The sequence below is a fragment of the Phoxinus phoxinus genome (genome assembly GCF_949152265.1).
Source record: "Phoxinus phoxinus genome assembly, contig: scaffold_61, whole genome shotgun sequence".
In the NCBI taxonomy this organism is placed as follows: domain Eukaryota; kingdom Metazoa; phylum Chordata; class Actinopteri; order Cypriniformes; family Leuciscidae; genus Phoxinus; species Phoxinus phoxinus.
This window is the reverse complement of record NW_027639397.1, coordinates 32943-57228: the sequence shown is the minus strand read 5'-3', so window position 1 is coordinate 57228 and position 24286 is coordinate 32943. Positions and strand designations below refer to the sequence as shown.

At 46.2% G+C, this 24286-nt stretch overlaps 1 long non-coding RNA gene across 1 annotated transcript; it reads right to left on the bottom strand.

Moving 5' to 3' along the window:
• Window positions 1-9338: 9338 nt before the first annotated feature.
• Window positions 9339-23764, bottom strand: LOC306994268. Its single transcript, XR_013796650.1, has 3 exons — window positions 23651-23764; window positions 23428-23563; window positions 9339-9478 (listed from the first exon to the last, which is right to left on the bottom strand). It is a non-coding gene; the product is annotated as an uncharacterized lncRNA (long non-coding RNA).
• Between the last annotated feature and the right edge of the window lie 522 nt (window positions 23765-24286).

Sequence of the window (24286 nt, the reverse complement as noted above, 5' to 3'; positions counted from 1 at the left end):
CTGATGAAGGACCTGCGCCTGGACACACACACACACACACACACTCCAGATCTGATGAAGGACCTGCGCCTGGACACACACACACACTCCAGATCTGATGAAGGAACTGCGCCTGGACACACACACACACACACACTCCAGATCTGATGAAGGACCTGCGCCTGGACACACACACACACTCCAGATCTGATGAAGAACCTGCGCCTGGACACACACACACACACACCAGATCTGATGAAGGACCTGCGCCTGCACACACACACACACACACACACACACACACACACACTCCAGATCTGATGAAGGACCTGCGCCTGCACACATACACACACTCCAGATCTGATGAAGGACCTGCGCCTGCACACACACACACACACACACACACACACACACTCCAGATCTGAAGAAGGACCTGCGACTGGACACAAACACACACACACACACACACACACACACACACACACACTCCAGATCTGATGAAGGACCTGCGCCTGGACACACACACTCCAGATCTGATGAAGGACATGCGCCTGCACACACACACACACACACTCCAGATCTGATGAAGGACCTGCGCCTGGACACATACACACACACACACTCCAGATCGGATAAAAGGACCTGCGCCTGGACACACACACACACACACACACACACACACACTCCAGATCTGATGAAGGACCTGCGCCTGGACACACACACACTCCAGATCTGATGAAAGACCTGCGCCTGCGCACACACACACACACACACACTCCAGATCTGATGAAGGACCTGCGCCTGGACACACACACACACACACACTCCAGATCTGATGAAGGACCTGCGCCTGCGCACACACACACACACACACACACACACACTCCAGATCTGATGAAGGACCTGCGCCTGCACACACACACACACACACACTCCAGATCTGATGAAGGACCTGTGACTGGACACAAACACACACACACACACACACACACACACACACACACACACACACTCCAGATCTGATGAAGGACCTGCGCCTGGACACACACACACTCCAGATCTGATGAAGGAACTGCGCCTGGACACACACACTCCAGATCTGATGAAGGACCTGCGCCTGGACACACACACACACACACACACACACACACACACACACACACTCCAGATCTGATGAAGGACCTGCGCCTGGACACACACACACTCCAGATCTGATGAAGGAACTGCGCCTGGACACACACACTCCAGATCTGATGAAGGACATGCGCCTGCACACACACACACACACTCCAGATCTGATGAAGGACCTGCGCCTGGACACACACACACACACTCCAGATCTGATGAAGGACCTGCGCCTGGACACACACACACACACACACACTCCAGATCTGATGAAGGACCTGCGCCTGGACACACACACACACACACACACACACTCCAGATCTGATGAAAGACCTGCGCCTGCACACACACACACACACACACTCCAGATCTGATGAAGGACCTGCGCCTGCGCACACACACACACTCCAGATCTGATGAAGGACCTGCGCCTGGACACACACACTCCAGATCTGATGAAGGACCTGCGCCTGCGCACACACACACACACACACACACTCCAGATCTGATGAAGGACCTGCGCCTGGACACACACACACACACACACACTCCAGATCTGATGAAGGACCTGCGACTGGACACACACACACACTCCAGATCTGATGAAGGACCTGCACCTGGACACACTCACACACACACACACACAAACACACACACACACTCCAGATCTGATGAAGGACCTGCGCCTGGACACACACACACACACACACACACACTCCAGATCTGATGAAGGACCTGCGCCTGGACACACACACACACACAAACACACACTCCAGATCTGATGAAGGACCTGCGCCTGGACACACACACACACACACTCCAGATCTGATGAAGGACCTGCGACTGGACACACACACACACTCCAGATCTGATGAAGGACCTGCACCTGGACACACTCACACACACACACAGACACACACACACACACACTCCAGATCTGATGAAGGACCTGCGCCTGCACACACACACACACACACTCCAGATCTGATGAAGGACCTGCGCCTGGACACACACACACACACACACACACACACACACACACACACACACACACACACTCCAGATCTGATGAAGGACCTGCGCCTGCACACATACACACACTCCAGATCTGATAAACCTGCGCCTGCACACACACACACACACTCCAGATCTGATGAAGGACCTGCGCCTGGACACACACACACACTCCAGATCTGATGAAGGACCTGCGCCTGCACACACACACACACACACACACACACACACACACACACTCCAGATCTGATGAAGGACCTGCGCCTGCACACACACACACACACTCCAGATCTGATGAGGGACCTGCGACTGGACACAAACACACACACACACACACACACACACTCCAGATCTGATGAAGGACCTGCGCCTGGACACACACACACTCCAGATCTGATGAAGGAACTGCGCCTGGACACACACACACACACTCCAGATCTGATGAAGGACCTGCGGCTGGACACACGCACACACACTCCAGATCTGATGAAGGACCTGCGGCTGGACACATACACACACACACACACTCCAGATCTGATGAAGGACCTGCGCCTGCACACACACACACACACACTCCAGATCTGATGAAGGACCTGCGGCTGGACACACACACACACACACACACTCCAGATTTGATGAAGGACCTGCGCCTGCACACACACACACACACACACTCCAGATCTGATGAAGGACCTGCGCCTGGACACACACACACACACACACTCCAGATCTGATGAAGGACCTGCGCCTGCACACACACACACACACACACACACACACACACACACACACACACACACACACACACACTCCAGATCTGATGAAGGACCTTCGCCTGGACACACACACACACACACACACACTCCAGATCTGATGAAGGACCTGTGCCTGGACACACACACTCCAGATCTGATGAAGGACCTGCGGCTGGACACACACACACACACACACACTCCAGATTTGATGAAGGACCTGCGCCTGCACACACACACACACACACACTCCAGATCTGATGAAGGACCTGCGCCTGGACACACACACACACACACACTCCAGATCTGATGAAGGACCTGCGCCTGCACACACACACACACACACACACACACACACACACACACACACACACACTCCAGATCTGATGAAGGACCTTCGCCTGGACACACACACACACACACACACACTCCAGATCTGATGAAGGACCTGTGCCTGGACACACACACTCCAGATCTGATGAAGGACCTGCGCCTGCGCACACACACACACACTCCAGATCTGATGAAGGACCTGCGCCTGGACACACACACACACACACACACACACACACACACACACACACTCCATATCTGATGAAGGACCTGCGCCTGCACACACACACACTCCAGATCTGATGAAGGACCTGTGCCTGGACACACACACACACACACACTCCAGATCTGATGAAGGACCTTCGCCTGCACACACACACACTCCAGATCTGATGAAGGACCTGCGCCTGGACACACACACACACACACACACTCCAGATCTGATGAAGGACCTGCGCCTGCACACACACACACACACACTCCAGATCTGATGAAGGACATGCGCCTGCACACACACACACACACACTCCAGATCTGATGAAGGACCTGTGCCTGGACACACACACACACACACACACTCCAGATCTGATGAAGGACCTGCGCCTGGACACACACACACACACACACACACACACACTCCAGATCTGATGAAGGACCTGCGACTGGACACACACACACACACACACACACTCCAGATCTGATGAAGGACCTGCGCCTGGACACACACACACACACACACTCCAGATCTGATGAAGGACCTGCGCCTGGACACACACACACACACACACTCCAGATCTGATGAAGGACCTGCGACTGGACACAAACACACACTCCAGATCTGATGAAGGACCTGCGCCTGCACACACTCACACACACACACACACACACTCCAGATCTGATGAAGGACCTGCGACTGGACACAAACACACACACACACACACACACTCCAGATCTGATGAAGGACCTGCGCCTGCACACACACACACACACACACACACACTCCAGATCTGATGAAGGACCTGCGACTGGACACAAACACACACACACACACACACACACACACACACACACACACTCCAGATCTGATGAAGGACCTGCGCCTGGACACACACACACACACACACTCCAGATCTGATGAAGGACCTGCGCCTGGACACACACACACACACACTCCAGATCTGATGAAGGACCTGCGACTGGACACAAACACACACTCCAGATCTGATGAAGGACCTGCACCTGCACACACTCACACACACACACACACACACACACTCCAGATCTGATGAAGGACCTGCGCCTGCGCACACACACACACACACTCCAGATCTGATGAAGGACCTGCGCCTGCACACACTCACACACACACACACACACACACACTCCAGATCTGATGAAGGACCTGCACCTGCACACACACACACACACACACACTCCAGATCTGATGAAGGACCTGCGACTGGACACAAACACACACACACACACACACACACACACACACACACACACACACACACACACACACACACACACACTCCAGATCTGATGAAGGAACTGCGCCTGGACACACACACTCCAGATCTGATGAAGGACATGCGCCTGCACACACACACACACACACTCCAGATCTGATGAAGGACCTGCGCCTGGACACACACACACACACACTCCAGATCTGATGAAGGACCTGCGCCTGGACACACACACACACACTCCAGATCTGATGAAGGACCTGCGCCTGGACACACACACACACACACACACACACACTCCAGATCTGATGAAGGACCTGCGCCTGGACACACACACACACACACACACACTCCAGATCTGATGAAAGACCTGCGCCTGCACACACACACACACACACACTCCAGATCTGATGAAGGACCTGCGCCTGCGCACACACACACACACACTCCAGATCTGATGAAGGACCTGCGCCTGGACACACACACTCCAGATCTGATGAAGGACCTGCGCCTGGACACACACACACACACACACACTCCAGATCTGATGAAGGACCTGCGACTGGACACACACACACACTCCAGATCTGATGAAGGACCTGCACCTGGACACACTCACACACACACACACACACACACACACACTCCAGATCTGATGAAGGACCTGCGGCTGGACACACACACACACACACTCCAGATTTGATGAAGGACCTGCGCCTGCACACACACACACACACACACTCCAGATCTGATGAAGGACCTGCGCCTGGACACACACACACACACACACACTCCAGATTTGATGAAGGACCTGCGCCTGCACACACACACACACACACACTCCAGATCTGATGAAGGACCTGCGCCTGGACACACACACACACACACTCCAGATCTGATGAAGGACCTGCGCCTGCACACACACACACACACACACACACACACACACACACACACACACACACTCCAGATCTGATGAAGGACCTTCGCCTGGACACACACACACACACACACTCCAGATCTGATGAAGGACCTGTGCCTGGACACACACACACACACACACTCCAGATCTGATGAAGGACCTGCGCCTGCGCACACACACACACACTCCAGATCTGATGAAGGACCTGCGCCTGCGCACACACACACACACTCCAGATCTGATGAAGGACCTGCGCCTGGACACACACACACACACACACACACACACACACACACACACACACTCCATATCTGATGAAGGACCTGCGCCTGCACACACAAACACACTCCAGATCTGATGAAGGACCTGCGACTGGACACAAACACACACACACACACACACACACACACACACACACACACACACACACTCCAGATCTGATGAAGGACCTGCGCCTGGACACACACACACACACACACTCCAGATCTGATGAAGGACCTGCGACTGGACACAAACACACACACACACACACTCCAGATCTGATGAAGGACCTGCGCCTGGACACACACACACACACACTCCAGATCTGATGAAGGACCTGCGACTGGACACAAACACACACTCCAGATCTGATGAAGGACCTGCGCCTGCACACACTCACACACACACACACTCCAGATCTGATGAAGGACCTGCGCCTGCGCACACACACACACACACACACACACTCCAAATCTGATGAAGGACCTGCACCTGCACACACACACACACACACACACTCCAGATCTGATGAAGGACCTGCGACTGGACACAAACACACACACACACACACACACTCCAGATCTGATGAAGGACCTGCGCCTGGACACACACACACTCCAGATCTGATGAAGGAACTGCGCCTGGACACACACACTCCAGATCTGATGAAGGACATGCGCCTGCACACACACACACACACACTCCAGATCTGATGAAGGACCTGCGCCTGGACACACACACACACACACTCCAGATCTGATGAAGGACCTGCGCCTGGACACACACACACACACTCCAGATCTGATGAAGGACCTGCGCCTGGACACACACACACACACACACACACACACACTCCAGATCTGATGAAAGACCTGCGCCTGGACACACACACACACACACACACTCCAGATCTGATGAAGGACCTGCGCCTGGACACACACACACACACACACACACACACTCCAGATCTGATGAAAGACCTGCGCCTGCACACACACACACACACACTCCAGATCTGATGAAGGACCTGCGCCTGCGCACACACACACACACACACACTCCAGATCTGATGAAGGACCTGCGCCTGGACACACACACTCCAGATCTGATGAAGGACCTGCGCCTGGACACACACACACACACACACACTCCAGATCTGATGAAGGACCTGCGACTGGACACACACACACACACTCCAGATCTGATGAAGGACCTGCACCTGGACACACTCACACACACACACACACACACACACAAACACACACACACACTCCAGATCTGATGAAGGACCTGCGCCTGGACACACACACACACACACACACACACTCCAGATCTGATGAAGGACCTGCACCTGGACACACACACACACAAACACACACTCCAGATCTGATGAAGGACCTGCACCTGGACACACTCACACACACACACACACACACACACACACTCCAGATCTGATGAAGGACCTGCGCCTGCACACACACACACACTCCAGATCTGATGAAGGACCTGCGCCTGGACACACACACACACACACACACTCCAGATCTGATGAAGGACCTGCGCCTGCACACACACACACATACACACACACACACACACACACACACACTCCAGATCTGATGAAGGACCTGCGCCTGCACACATACACACACTCCAGATCTGATAAACCTGCGCCTGCACACACACACACACTCCAGATCTGATGAAGGACCTGCGCCTGGACACACACACACACTCCAGATCTGATGAAGGACCTGCGCCTGCACACACACACACACACACACACACACACACTCCAGATCTGATGAAGGACCTGCGCCTGCACACACACACACACACTCCAGATCTGATGAGGGACCTGCGACTGGACACAAACACACACACACACACACACACACACACACACACACTCCAGATCTGATGAAGGACCTGCGCCTGGACACACACACACTCCAGATCTGATGAAGGAACTGCGCCTGGACACACACACTCCAGATCTGATGAAGGACCTGCGGCTGGACACACACACACACACTCCAGATCTGATGAAGGACCTGCGCCTGGACACACACACACACACACACTCCAGATCTGATGAAGGACCTGCGCCTGGACACACACACACACACTCCAGATCTGATGAAGGACCTGCGGCTGGACACATACACACACACACACACTCCAGATCTGATGAAGGACCTGCGCCTGCACACACACACACACACACTCCAGATCTGATGAAGGACCTGCGGCTGGACACACACACACACACACACACTCCAGATCTGATGAAGGACCTGCGCCTGCACACACACACACACACACACTCCAGATCTGATGAAGGACCTGCGCCTGGACACACACACACACACACACACTCCAGATTTGATGAAGGACCTGCGCCTGCACACACACACACACACACACTCCAGATCTGATGAAGGACCTGCGCCTGGACACACACACACACACACTCCAGATCTGATGAAGGACCTGCGCCTGCACACACACACACACACACACACACACACACACTCCAGATCTGATGAAGGACCTGCGCCTGGACACACACACACACACACACACACTCCAGATCTGATGAAGGACCTGCGCCTGGACACACACACAAACACACACACACACACACACACACACACTCCAGATCTGATGAAGGACCTGCGCCTGCACACACACACACACACACTCCAGATCTGATGAAGGACCTGTGCCTGGACACACACACACACACACACACTCCAGATCTGATGAAGGACCTGCGCCTGGACACACACACACACACACACACACACACACTCCAGATCTGATGAAGGACCTGCGCCTGCACACACACACACACACACTCCAGATCTGATGAAGGACATGCGCCTGGACACACACACACACACACACTCCAGATCTGATGAAGGACCTGCCCCTGCACACACACACACACACACTCCAGATCTGATGAAGGACCTGTGCCTGGACACACACACACACACACACACTCCAGATCTGATGAAGGACCTGCACCTGCACACACACACACACACACACACTCCAGATCTGATGAAGGACCTGCGCCTGGACACACACACACACACACACACACACACACACACTCCATATCTGATGAAGGACCTGCGACTGGACACAAACACACACACACACACACACACACTCCAGATCTGATGAAGGACCTGCGCCTGGACACACACACACTCCAGATCTGATGAAGGACATGCGCCTGCACACACACACACACACACTCCAGATCTGATGAAGGACCTGCGCCTGGACACATACACACACACACACACACTCCAGATCTGATGAAGGACCTGCGGCTGGACACACACACACACACACTCCAGATCTGATGAAGGACCTGCGCCTGGACACACACACACACACACACACACACACCAGATATGGCAGTAGTGCAGGTTATTGCTGAAGTGTGGAGGTGATTACCTGGATTCCTGTTTTCTGCAGAGTTTCCAGTCTCTCTCAGCTCCTCCTGACTCTACAGACGTAAATGACAATCCCTTCAGTTCTCTCTCCACTTTTGATGGCGTGAGAGAATCTGTCCGTCAGCTGAGAGACAAACTGGAGGATTTCTGCAAAGAGGAGAAGATCTCAGACAGAGGTGAAGTCTCGAATCACCCTCCATCATCTCAGATCATGTTATAAATATGTGAGGAACGGATGCAGGGATCATTTTCTCTCGACATGATAATCACACTCTTCATGTCTGTTGATTTCCAGTCAATTTCACCAACATTGTTCCCAGAACCAGGAACGACTTCCTACAATGTAAGTCACTGAGAAAACAAGCTGAAAAACTCACTGAGTGTCTTCATGTTCTTCCTGTAGAAGGAGAAAGAGAACATGACAGAAGATTTTTAGAGTTGATCATGTGATGATTTGCACAGGATATCTGGCGACACGATGACTAAGGACAGTAGAACCCATTATGATCTGTGATGTGGTCTACACTGGATGCGGTGCGACACAAGCGACTGAGGACAGTAGAACACATTATAATCTGTGATGTGGTCTACACTGGATGCGGTGCGACACGAGCGACTAAGGACAGTAGAACCCATTATGATCTGTGATGTGGTCTACACTGGATGCGGTGCGACACGAGCGACTAAGGACAGTAGAACCCATTATGATCTGTGATGTGGTCTACACTGGATGCGGTGCGACACGAGCGACTAAGGACAGTAGAACCCATTATGATCTGTGATGTGGTCTACACTGGATGCGGTGCGACACGAGCGACTAAGGACAGTAGAACCCATTATAATCTGTGATGTGGTCTACACTGGATGCGGCGCGACACGATGACTAAGGACAGTAGAACCCATTATGATCTGTGATGTGGTCTACACTGGATGCGGTGCGACACGAGCGACTAAGGACAGTAGAACCCATTATGATCTGTGATGTGGTCTACACTGGATGCGGTGCGACACGAGCGACTAAAGACAGTAGAACCCATTATAATCTGTGATGTGGTCTACACTGGATGCGGTGCGACACGAGCGACTAAGGACAGTAGAACCCATTATGATCTGTGATGTGGTCTACACTGGATGCGGTGCGACACGATGACTAAGGACAGTAGAACCCATTATAATCTGTGATGTGGTCTACACTGGATGCGGTGCGACACGAGCGACTAAGGACAGTAGAACCCATTATGATCTGTGATGTGGTCTACACTGGATGCGGTGCGACACAAGCGACTGAGGACAGTAGAACACATTATGATCTGTGATGTGGTCTACACTGGATGCGGTGCGACACAAGCGACTGAGGACAGTAGAACCCATTATGATCTGTGATGTGGTCTACACTGGATGCGGTGCGACACGAGCGACTAAGGACAGTAGAACCCATTATGATCTGTGATGTGGTCTACACTGGATGCGGTGCGACACAAGCGACTGAGGACAGTAGAACCCATTATGATCTGTGATGTGGTCTACACTGGATGCGGTGCGACACAAGCGACTGAGGACAGTAGAACCCATTATAATCTGTGATGTGGTCTACACTGGATGCGGTGCGACACGATGACTAAGGACAGTAGAACCCATTATAATCTGTGATGTGGTCTACACTGGATGCTGTGCGACACGAGCGACTAAGGACAGTAGAACCCATTATAATCTGTGATGTGGTCTACACTGGATGCTGTGCGACACGAGCGACTGAGGACAGTAGAACCCATTATGATCTGTGATGTGGTCTACACTGGATGCGGTGCGACACGATGACTAAGGACAGTAGAACCCATTATAATCTGTGATGTGGTCTACACTGGATGCGGTGCGACACGAGCGACTAAGGACAGTAGAACACATTATGATCTGTGATGTGGTCTACACTGGATGCGGTGCGACACGATGACTAAGGACAGTAGAACCCATTATGATCTGTGATGTGGTCTACACTGGATGCGGTGCGACACGAGCGACTAAGGACAGTAGAACCCATTATGATCTGTGATGTGGTCTACACTGGATGCGGTGCGACACGAGTGACTAAGGACAGTAGAACCCATTATGATCTGTGATGTGGTCTACACTGGATGCGGTGCGACACGAGCGACTAAGGACAGTAGAACCCATTATGATCTGTGATGTGGTCTACACTGGATGCGGTGCGACACGAGCGACTAAGGACAGTAGAACCCATTATAATCTGTGATGTGGTCTACACTGGATGCGGTGCGACACGAGCGACTAAGGACAGTAGAACCCATTATGATCTGTGATGTGGTCTACACTGGATGCGGTGAGACACGAGCGACTAAGGACAGTAGAACCCATTATGATCTGTGATGTGGTCTACACTGGATGCGGTGCGACACGAGCGACTAAGGACAGTAGAACCCATTATGATCTGTGATGTGGTCTACACTGGATGCGGTGCGACATGATGACTAAGGACAGTAGAACCCATTATGATCTGTGATGTGGTCTACACTGGATGCGGTGCGACACGAGCGACTAAGGACAGTAGAACCCATTATGATCTGTGATGTGGTCTACACTGGATGCGGTGCGACACGAGCGACTAAGGACAGTAGAACCCATTATAATCTGTGATGTGGTCTACACTGGATGCGGTGCGACATGATGACTAAGGACAGTAGAACCCATTATGATCTGTGATGTGGTCTACACTGGATGCGGTGCGACATGATGACTAAGGACAGTAGAACCCATTATGATCTGTGATGTGGTCTACACTGGATGCGGTGCGACACGAGCGACTAAGGACAGTAGAACCCATTATAATCTGTGATGTGGTCTACACTGGATGCAGTGCGACACGAGCGACTAAGGACAGTAGAACACATTATAATCTGTGGTGTGGTCTACACTGGATGCGGTGCGACACGAGCGACTAAGGACAGTAGAACCCATTATGATCTGTGATGTGGTCTACACTGGATGCGGTGCGACACGAGCGACTAAGGACAGTAGAACCCATTATGATCTGTGATGTGGTCAACACTGGATGCGGTGCGACACGAGCGACTAAGGACAGTAGAACCCATTATGATCTGTGATGTGGTCTACACTGGATGCGGCGCGACACGATGACTAAGGACAGTAGAACCCATTATGATCTGTGGTGTGGTCTACACTGGATGCGGTGCGACACGATGACTAAGGACAGTAGAACCCATTATGATCTGTGATGTGGTCTACACTGGATGCGGTGCGACACGATGACTAAGGACAGTAGAACCCATTATGATCTGTGATGTGGTCTACACTGGATGCGGCGCGACACGATGACTAAGGACAGTAGAACCCATTATAATCTGTGATGTGGTCTACACTGGATGCGGTGCGACACGAGCGACTAAGGACAGTAGAACCCATTATGATCTGTGATGTGGTCTACACTGGATGCGGTGCGACACGATGACTAAAGACAGTAGAACCCATTATGATCTGTGATGTGGTCTACACTGGATGCGGTGAGACACGAGCGACTAAGGACAGTAGAACCCATTATAATCTGTGATGTGGTCTACACTGGATGTGGTGCGACACGAGCGACTAAGGAAAGTAGAACCCATTATGATCTGTGATGTGGTCTACACTGGATGTGGTGAGACACGAGCGACTAAGGAAAGTAGAACCCATTATGATCTGTGATGTGGTCTACACTGGATGCGGTGCGACACGATGACTAAGGACAGTAGAACACATTATGATCTGTGATGTGGTCTACACTGGATGCGGTGCGACACGAGCGACTAAGGACAGTAGAACCCATTATAATCTGTGATGTGGTCTACACTGGATGCGGTGCGACACGATGACTAAAGACAGTAGAACCCATTATGATCTGTGATGTGGTCTACACTGGATGCGGTGCGACACGAGCGACTAAGGACAGTAGAACCCATTATAATCTGTGATGTGGTCTACACTGGATGCGGCGCGACACGATGACTAAGGACAGTAGAACCCATTATGATCTGTGATGTGGTCTACACTGGATGCGGTGCGACACGAGCGACTAAGGACAGTAGAACCCATTATAATCTGTGATGTGGACTACACTGGATGCGGCGCGACACGATGACTAAGGACAGTAGAACCCATTATGATCTGTGATGTGGTCTACACTGGATGCGGTGCGACACGAGCGACTAAGGACAGTAGAACCCATTATGATCTGTGATGTGGTCTACACTGGATGCGGTGCGATACGAGCGACTAAGGACAGTAGAAACCATTATGATCTGTGATGTGGTCTACACTGGATGCGGTGCGACACGAGTGACTAAGGACAGTAGAACCCATTATGATCTGTGATGTGGTCTACACTGGATGCGGTGCGACACGAGCGACTAAGGACAGTAGAACCCATTATGATCTGTGATGTGGTCTACACTGGATGCGGTGCGACACGAGCGACTAAGGACAGTAGAATCCATTATAATCTGTGATGTGGTCTACACTGGATGCGGTGCGACACGAGCGACTAAGGACAGTAGAACCCATTATAATCTGTGATGTGGTCTACACTGGATGCGGTGCGACACGATGACTAAAGACAGTAGAACCCATTATGATCTGTGATGTGGTCTACACTGGATGCGGTGCGACACGAGCGACTAAGGACAGTAGAACCCATTATGATCTGTGATGTGGTCTACACTGGATGCGGTGCGACACGAGCGACTAAGGACAGTAGAACCCATTATGATCTGTGATGTGGTCTACACTGGATGCGGTGCGACACGAGTGACTAAGGACAGTAGAACCCATTATGATCTGTGATGTGGTCTACACTGGATGCGGTGCGACACGAGCGACTAAGGACAGTAGAACCCATTATGATCTGTGATGTGGTCTACACTGGATGCGGTGCGACACGAGCGACTAAGGACAGTAGAACCCATTATAATCTGTGATGTGGTCTACACTGGATGCGGTGCGACACGAGCGACTAAGGACAGTAGAACCCATTATAATCTGTGATGTGGTCTACACTGGATGCGGTGCGACACGATGACTAAGGACAGTAGAACCCATTATAATCTGTGATGTGGTCTACACTGGATGCGGTGCGACACGAGCGACTAAGGACAGTAGAACCCATTATGATCTGTGATGTGGTCTACACTGGATGCGGTGCAACACGATGACTAAGGACAGTAGAACCCATTATAATCTGTGATGTGGTCTACACTGGATGCGGTGCGACACGAGCGACTAAGGACAGTAGAACCCATTATGATCTGTGATGTGGTCTACACTGGATGCGGTGCGACACGAGCGACTAAGGACAGTAGAACCCATTATAATCTGTGATGTGGTCTACACTGGATGCGGCGCGACACGATGACTAAGGACAGTAGAACCCATTATGATCTGTGATGTGGTCTACACTGGATGCGGTGCGACACGAGCGACTAAGGACAGTAGAACCCATTATGATCTGTGATGTGGTCTACACTGGATGCGGTGCGACACTATGTTAAGGGTCCAGAATTATGCATTGGTTAAGAATACACTAGTAATTAATTATTAACTTGTTCACAATTGTGCATTAGTTAAGTGTGACGGTCTTGCCTGGGCGGTCTTTCTGCAAAGTGGAGCTGCACAATGAGGAAACAAAATATGGAAATAAGGGTCCAGTTCACAGAGAATAAATCAGTTCCACAGCATGTCTCGTTATCTCTGCTGTTTATTTAAAACAATAATCTTTTTTAAATTAATGTAATCTTTTTGTGTTGTGATCGTATACTGAGTACAATTTTGCAGATTGACAATTATAACACTTTTTCAGTGAATTAATAACATATCAACTCAATGAAAAACAGAACAATTAAATTAAATTCAATATAAAGGGAAACATCCCCACCTAGTGGTGAATATGCAGAATTCTACATGAATAAAAAAAATAATCCATAAAACACATTATAACAACATATTTTATACACATTACCTGCACAGAGGAAACAAAATATGGAAATAAGGGATCCAGTTCACAGAGAATAGATCAGTTCTACATAAAACAATGCACAAATTAATTACAATTATGCCTCGTAATACAAAGTCAAAATAACTCTATATAAAATAACACACTCGACGCCAAACACATATCAAAAGTTGTCTAACAAGTTAATTGTAGGATAAATCCACAATAAAGTGGTTATTTGTGTGTTTTGGACACTTTTAACTGATAATTCTGGACTGCTGGAAATGTGCAACTTGCCCACAGCATGTCTCGTGATCTCTGCTGTGGGCGGTCCCTATTCCATACACTAAACGCCATCACGCATCAGACAGAGGGCGCGGTCCCCATTTATGCAGTAATTTAACATTTTACACTCCGTTACATAAGCATGAACTTAACATGTAGTAAGGACATGTTAGCCATTGAAGGATCCACATTCATGCGATAAATAAGCTAGTCATTAATGATTACCTGAATGTACAGTAAACGTGTTTTAGCCATCATTTACAACTTCGCAAACCATATATTACTTTTGTGTAGCAATGTACTTCAGTGATTCTCCATCTTTTAAGTTAACTGAACAATATGAGGCTAGAAACTATGTTTAATTAGTGTTGGTTTTACAGTTATAAATTGCTCAATAATGTAGTGGACAATTTGACCCTGTGTTCTAAAGGGAAAGTTATATCCTCATGAATTATGGCACTTGAGTGATATTTAGGTTTATTGACCAGAATAAGCCAATAATTATGGCTTAACTACTACTACTAATACAAAACTAATAAAGACAACCATGTGCAAATTCATGTCAACCCCATTGCAGGGAAAAAACATTTTGAGTTCTATAGACTGTCAAAAGTTAAAGAGAAGAGTGCAAAAAACTGATGAAAGAAGTGTTTGTGGTTGAGTTAGGTAACGTTACAGCATCCGCCACATGTGAACACATCTGAACGTATGTCGGGATAAGCAATAGAAGGAAGAATTGCAGTAAGGGCTAGAGTAGCTAACACTAGCTCGTTCGGATCTTTACCACATATTAACTTCAGTTTGTCAAAATTTCACGCTCTCTCCTGCTTACCAAGTCCTTCTCTATAGGATTTTGCAGCTTCCACGTGTTTTTTTCCGTGGTTTATTAGTGTACCAATGTGTTCAGTAGTACATAAACAGGGTAATCCATGCTGTTGTTTACATCCGAGCGCCTCCATAATGGCCGTGCATCCGGTTACTACCCAGAACGTGACGTTGGTGAAAACCCTCTATAGAAAAAAATACACATTAAAGGAGAACTCCGGTCAATTTTAACATTGTGCTCATTTTTTTGTAAATTTGGAGTGCTGTCAATACAGAGAACAACGACAAAAATCGGTGTTGCCTACACCGTGTTATCCTCTTTTAAAATTTGCACCCAAGTCCAAAGTAGTCGATTGTCGAGTTCACGCGCATAGGTTTAGTTACCTATGATCACGCGCGTGAACTCGACAATCGACTACTTTGGACTTCGGCCGAAAACAGGATGTAAATACAGGTCTGTGCGCTGGCTGATATAACATCATTTTTATTCATATCTTTCACATCTACTGCAGTCAGATTCACCGTGTTCACTCTGAAGTTATCATCTAACATGGCTGGGCACTTGTAATGAAACATTAAGAATGATAAGAGAAATAAAAGCAGGTTTAAAACAACGTGCCCGATTGAAGTCAACAGGGTGCAAATTTTAAAAAGAGGATAACACAGTGTAGGCAACACCGGTTTTTGTCGTTGTTCTCTGTATTGACAGCACTCCAAATTTACAAAAAAAAATGAGCTCAATGTTAAAATTGACCGGAGTTCTCCTTTAAATAAACTTTGTTTTTCAGGTACAGTAGCATAGGTTTATTTAACATGTAGGCCTAGAAGAAAAATACTACCGGAATTTAATTAAAAATAAAAGTGTATAGTGTTCACTGTATGAATTGAATATAAATTGATTCATATTAAAGATAAAAAAGTGATTAGTCAAAAGCAGTGATTGTTTTTTTTTATTTAAACGGATGGCAACAGTTTATGAGAATGCTGTCCCTTTAAGAATGAATGCATGGATATAGCTACACTTTTGATTTTCTCCCATTTGTTTTCGTTCACGTAGGATATAACAGACTCTGTTATATCTATATATTACTATAAGTTAGAAACGTGTATACATATGTCATATGTAACTTTAGAAACAGTCCCTAAATGTGCGAATGTCCAACGTCAAGCCAACTTTACAGCCAGTATATCATTGGGAAACGCTTAGCGTGAAACTTTGTGCGTTAAGTTCATATTCTGAGTCCATCTGCTTGCCTGTAGCCATATAGTACAGCCTTCTCAATAAGGTGCGAGTTTGGTCTTTTATATCACTGTATTAGTCCATTAACCCTCTGAGACCTAAGGTTCTTTTTAAAATTAATTTTCCGTCTGGTGTCATTTACTAAAAAAGCTTGTAAAACATCAACCCTTTTGTGCACAGACAATTGACACACCTCTTTTTTTTCAGGACAAATTGAACTTTCAGCATATTTGTGTTGCATTGATGTCACCTGAATGTAAAATAAGTTATGGGACCACAAAGACAAATGAAAAAATAAAACGGAAATTGAATCACTCAAACATTTATTGAAATCACACACAAATAAATAAAAGCTAATCAAATTTCCTCTGGAAAACAGTTTGTTCATGTCTTTGGAGTCCTGGAGCACAGGAATAAACATTATAACTTGAACAGAACCAAAACTATTTACATTTTTACAAAAGAAGTCCAGGCGTTTTGAGCCTCATGAAATTCACTGATGCCAAGCCTCAAAACAGTTTCTATCAGGAATCACACAGAGGGCCACATCACATGCTTTGCATTTCCAGGGGGTGGCCTGTTTGACCTGCTTTGTCTGCTTGCAGTTCACACATTGCCTTCTACCATAGGAGGCCTTCTTGCTTGCTTCAGTTTGATCTGATGTTTGATATCATGACTGTAAAACAAATAAAGCAAAATATTAGATCATACATATCAGATCAATTAGTGTTTTTGTATTTGATTCCTCACATAAGATAACAATGGCTGAGATTGCTACTGTACCCCCAAACCTATCACAGCTATAATATGAGCACTCTCTCCCCAGCCAAAAGGTGTGACCAACCCCCCACTATCCTTTGTTTGTATCTCTAGGTAAACTCAATGGCTGAGAGACAAAGTGTAATCCACAACTCTTACTACTCTGTAACAAACATAGAAAAACAAAATACTACTTTTACAGAACTTATTTTTACATATTTAGAAAATTTATATTTTATCATATTCGTTTTTTTATATACTTTTACAGTAAATAAATAAATGGAACTTACTCTTCAGCAGGGTCTAGACCATTCTGATAATCTAGTTCCTCATCAGTCAAAAAGCTCTCTTCTCCAGAAAATCCATCATCCTCCATGGCATCAAAAAAGGCCAGCGCTTGATTTAGATCCATGTTTCTCAATCTCTGACGATCCATTATTCTCCGTTTATTATTCAAAACTTGCGTCTCTCTGTGCGTCTCTCTCTCTCTCCCGTCGAAACCACTGTGCCGTGCGTCTCTCTCTCTCTCTCTCCATATCAGCCTTGGTTCATGCGTAATGACGCACCAACGTGGACGACGGATCAGCCTGTCATTGGTCAACAACCTCACGCAAAGCATCACGTGATATCCAAAATGGCAGCTAGCATCGAGCTAGCGGCAAAAATGACAGAAAATGTATAAATTATGGACATCAAGTGGATAAAACTTGGATATAAGCGTTTGGATTTATTGCTGAAACACTCTGAAAGGAAGCACAAGTTCCAGGCTGGATAGAAAACCTTCTGTAAAGGCTAGAAAGACACCAAAGACACCCCCGTGACGGCTAGCTCGTTAGCTTTCTGCTGCAAAAAACGGTAAGAAAATCAATCAAACTTTCATCAAATAATATAAATATTTATCGGAGGAGTCGCGTGGCGTCGTGGACGATGCCGTCGGGCTCAGAGGGTTAAGTGTTTCATATACAGCAATCCTGAATTATGGAGGGAAACCCTAATACTGCAGCACACAGAGGTGGGTAGTAACTAAGTACATTTACTTCGTTACATTTACTTGAGTATTTTTGGGGAAAAATGTTACTTTTAAGAGTAGATTTAAATGTGGGTACTTTTACTTTTACTCGAGTACATTTCTAATGAAAAAACTGTACTTTTACTGTGTTACGTTGAGCGACGTTCCTTTCGTTACTTTGTTTTAATGCAATACGTGTTGTTAAATGTGTAGTTTATTCCAAGCGCGCTGTATCTTTTTTCTGGGCAGGAGCGATGCTCAATTCACAAATGAATCGATTCTGTTCAAAGACTTCATCAAACAAGTTGTCAGATCTGTCTAAATCGGTTCGCGAATCAGTTTGTGATCTGTTCAGTTCCTGCACGCACTGAATCGTCTGAAGCGCTTTCAATTCACATTCGTGAAGTCGTAACAGGAAGATTTAAGAACATCAAGAAGTTGAATGAAGTGGCCGAGGACCTACAGTACAGTCAAGCGAAAGCAAATCTGCAAATGCATCATATTTGCCAGCGATGAAGATCTTTATTAGTTGAACATCTTCGTATACTGTCTGTGAATGAATGATTCCACAGGACGATATTCGATTTAATTTCATTCAGGTAATACATTTTACAACCAAACAGATTATTACGATATGATAGCACTACTTGACATTACCTGTTTTTTTGGACATATACTTTACTTAATACAATAAAAAAAGCTACCATTGTCCACATATGAAATGAACACCCGCCATCCCGCGGTAATGTGTGTGTATTGCGCAGTCGCGTGCCAACTCAACTTGAAAACGAATGCCTTTGCCTGCCTTAGACACTGTTGACCAGTTTAAACATGCTTGCAGAAATATACATTTGATTACATTTTGGAGAACAGACAGAAGAAGATCCGTCGATGTGCATTTGATCGTCGTTTGTGTTCAGATGTTCAGTAGCGGTCAGCGCGAGCACGTGAAGAGTTTTAACTCTTTCTTCTCTGTGTCAATGTTTCCCTTTACATGCCTTTAAATGCAAAACTCTGCAGATTCACTATATTTCGACATTGTCTAATAATCCAACTGTAGTTGTATAAGTTAGGCTACTATTATACAAACCAAAGGACAGGCAATGATTTTCGGGCTACAGATGGCAGAAATAATGCTTGTCTCTTCTGTTTTTGTGGCAAAGATAGCCTAATTATGATAATAATATTCATTTAAATAAAAAATATCTAGATAATATCATGTTTTATATATATATATTAGGGCTGTAACGATTTACGATATTAAACCGAAATCGCGACACTCAGATCCACGAACCTGTGTCGCGGTGTGAGAAGGCAGATCGCGATCGACACACCCCTTCCCAGACTTATCTTTCTCGTCCAGAATAGATCCTAGGGCTGTGACGGGGTCTTTTACATATTAGGTATGGGAATTTCAAGCAAAAATAATATTCGAAGATCGCTGGGTATCATTTGATTATTATTCAAAAATCGCACCTCTCCCCCACACGCGCTCGCGAGCACACACACACACACACACACACACACACATACAAGCAAACACCAGAGCAAGTGAGCAAAGCGCGCGCGGTGTTTGCTTGTGTGTGTGTGTGTGTGTGGCACCGGCGCGCGCGTGAACTGGAGCTCACCTCATAAACGAATCGAAACTTAGAAAGCTTGAAATACTTTTACTTGATTTAACGTTAATTCAAAACATAAAGAAATGGCGGCTTAGGCTAATTCGTAGGAAGTGTGCATTTCTCTATATAGGCGCGTTCACTCTGTCGCAAGCGTTATTCCTGCGCTTGAGATGCGGGTCATGCGGAACAGGCAATATATTATTTGTGGTTTACAGCACAGACAGTAAGCCTCGGTTACCTCAGATGAATTTTTAACATGCTCGAATAATCTCCACAATGGAGTATAGTTCTGTTTGTTTTTCAAAAGTAGTTTGGTACAAGAAAACAGAGTTATAGCTTTAGCTATTTATTTGGCTTTTAAAATCCTCCCTCCTCGCAAGAATCGCGGTTTGTATCGAATCGTGGGTCAGAAATCGGGATACGAACCGAATCGTGGGTTTGCTGTATCGTTACAGCCCTAATATATATATATATATATATATATATAAATATATATATATATATATCTACGATCCGAAGTAACTAGCTACTTGAGTATCCAATGAGTATCCAATGAGTATCCAATGAGTTCTTTAAACATCTTCAGATGCACCTGGTTACATCACTGATGATGTGTTCAGGTGCATCTGAAAATGTGTTTAAAGAACTCATTGGATACCAATTACGATAATAATAGTCATTTAAGTAGTTTTCTCATTGGATACTTTTCTCATTGGATACCAATTATGATAATAATAGTCATTTAAATAAAAACTATCTATATAATATCATGTTTTATATATATATATCATATATAGGCCTATGATCCGAAGTACCTAGTAACTAGCTACTTGAGTAGTTTTCTCATTAGATACTTTTTTACTCTTACTCAACTATTAAGATTGTTACTTTTACTTTGTAAATATTTCTATAAGTACTTGTACTTTTACTTGAGTACAGTTTTTGGATACTCTACCCACCTCTGAATCGCCGCGATATAAAGTTAAGGCAACTAAAAAACCAAGAGAAATGTGTCTACCTCAAAAGTAACATTTCGTCCCCTTGGAATTATAAGGTTCTATCTGACATTTTTGTAAAAATTTAGTTATTCACATATTCTTATTCTGTGACCACTTCTTTACATTATGTGATGATGTTTTTTTAAGTTGTTTACATTTTGGAACTTTTTATTTAGAAAAGAAAAAGGTTCTTTCTACACAGTCGAATGGAATGCAAAAACTTTAAAGCTCAATATCTCCAAACCTGTCAGAATGCAGATAGAACCTTATAAATCCAAGGTGGCGATTTGTTCTGTACATCAGCATCTGGGGAATGACATTATAATCTCGTTCACGGTAGAGAAAGATGCATGTAGGCTACACAGGGGCCGTGAAGACACTGAAATAAACATAAAAACAGCCCTCACAATAATCACAAATACACTTTACATTTCTATAAATCAGTGTTTATGAATGAATAAATGAATGAATGGCTTGCTCTAACGCAGGGGTGCCCAATCCTGCTCCTGGCGATCGACTGTCCTGCACAGTTCATCTCCAACCCTAATCAAACACACCTGAAGCAACCAATTAAGGTCTTCAGAGCACGTCAGGATCACTTGAAAATTAAAGGCAGGTGTGTTTGATTAGGGTTGGAGATGAACTGTGCTGGACAGTTGATCGCCAGGAGCAGGATTGGGCACCCCTGCTCTAACGGTTGCTCTGGTCTTCGTCAACACGCGCTTGCACCCCCTGCTGGTGAGGTTGATTAACAGCAGATGGAGATTATGCTCGGTAACCTACTGCTTTTCCTGCAGTTCCTGGATGTCAATGTTGAATTTAAACCACTGAATTTGAACCACTGAATGTGGAAGCAAATTTGAAAAAGCAAAATAAAATGGACCAAAAATTGCCAGTTGAATATTATAGGTTGTATTTGTAAACTGTTTTGGAAGTGAAATCTGAAAGGTGAATATGGATTATTGAATTTTTATTAATGAAAATGTGTTTGAAATGTTTTGAATTGTGTTTTGAAATATTCACAGCTTACATACAACCATGTTGAATTTCAGTCCATTAAAATGCAAGCCCTAAAAATACAATGCATTAAAATGTTTATTTTTTAAGCTTTTATTATTTAAAAAACATTTAGCACTATTTTACTTCCATACTATGTTGAATACTCCACAGTTTTGCCATATTATTGTTTGTGTGTGTGTGTGTGTGTGTGTGTGTGTGTGTGTGTGTGTGTGTGTGTGTGTGTGTGTGTGTGTGTGTGTGTGTGTGTGTGTGTGTAAGAGAACTGAATTCGCTTCAGCTGTGTGTCCGTCAGCGCGAGCCCCGCATTGAGTCCTTGTTCGCGGATTATTGTGATTAACGTCAATACCTTTAGAGAACCGGCCGCATGGACACCAGTCCTTCACTGCAGACTCGACCGAGGAATGGCCAAGCTCTACTGGTGCTGTCCCACTGCAGTGATGGTCAAATACTCCTCAAACTGATGATGTTTCCATTCGCGTTCACTGTGAGAGATACACACACAAAACAAACAATGTATAACACAAAAACAACATCACAATTACTAAATGCTAGACATTAAACTCGTTTACCTTATAACCCTCAAGTTGGATACACAAAAATACAATGGGAAAGGAAACCCAGCATGAATTGCAACGGCTGCGTCCTTCACAAAAGCGTGCGTACAGGAGCGCTTAATACAAACGGAGTTGGTGCACGTCAAGGCCATATCAAAATAAAAGTCCTTCAAAATAAAGTGTTTGATGAAACAGGTTACAGCAACACCTGTGTCAAAAAAGGTAAATTACTTTCAAAATAAATCATTTGACTGCACTGATACTATTGGATGAGAACTGAACTGAGTTGGATTATTACAACATCACTGTTCTGCAGAACTGCTAACTAATTTAACAATTGATCTTCTTTACAACTCCACTGAATCGTCACTGAACTGATCTCATCTGAATGATTTATAAATAAAGGTGACTTGACTAACCTATGCTTGCAGTTTAAGTGTTTGTTTTATTATACCACAAACAAGTAAACAAGTCTCTTTATAGAAATGGTATATATAGTATATACAAATAAAATTGTCTATTCCTTTTAAATGGACAGCAATATATTTAATCATGTCTGGCTACCTGAAAAAACAAAACTTGAAAAAAGTGTGTTATTTGGGTCTGCAAAAGTTAAACATTTAATAATCTAAGCATTTCACATATTCTATG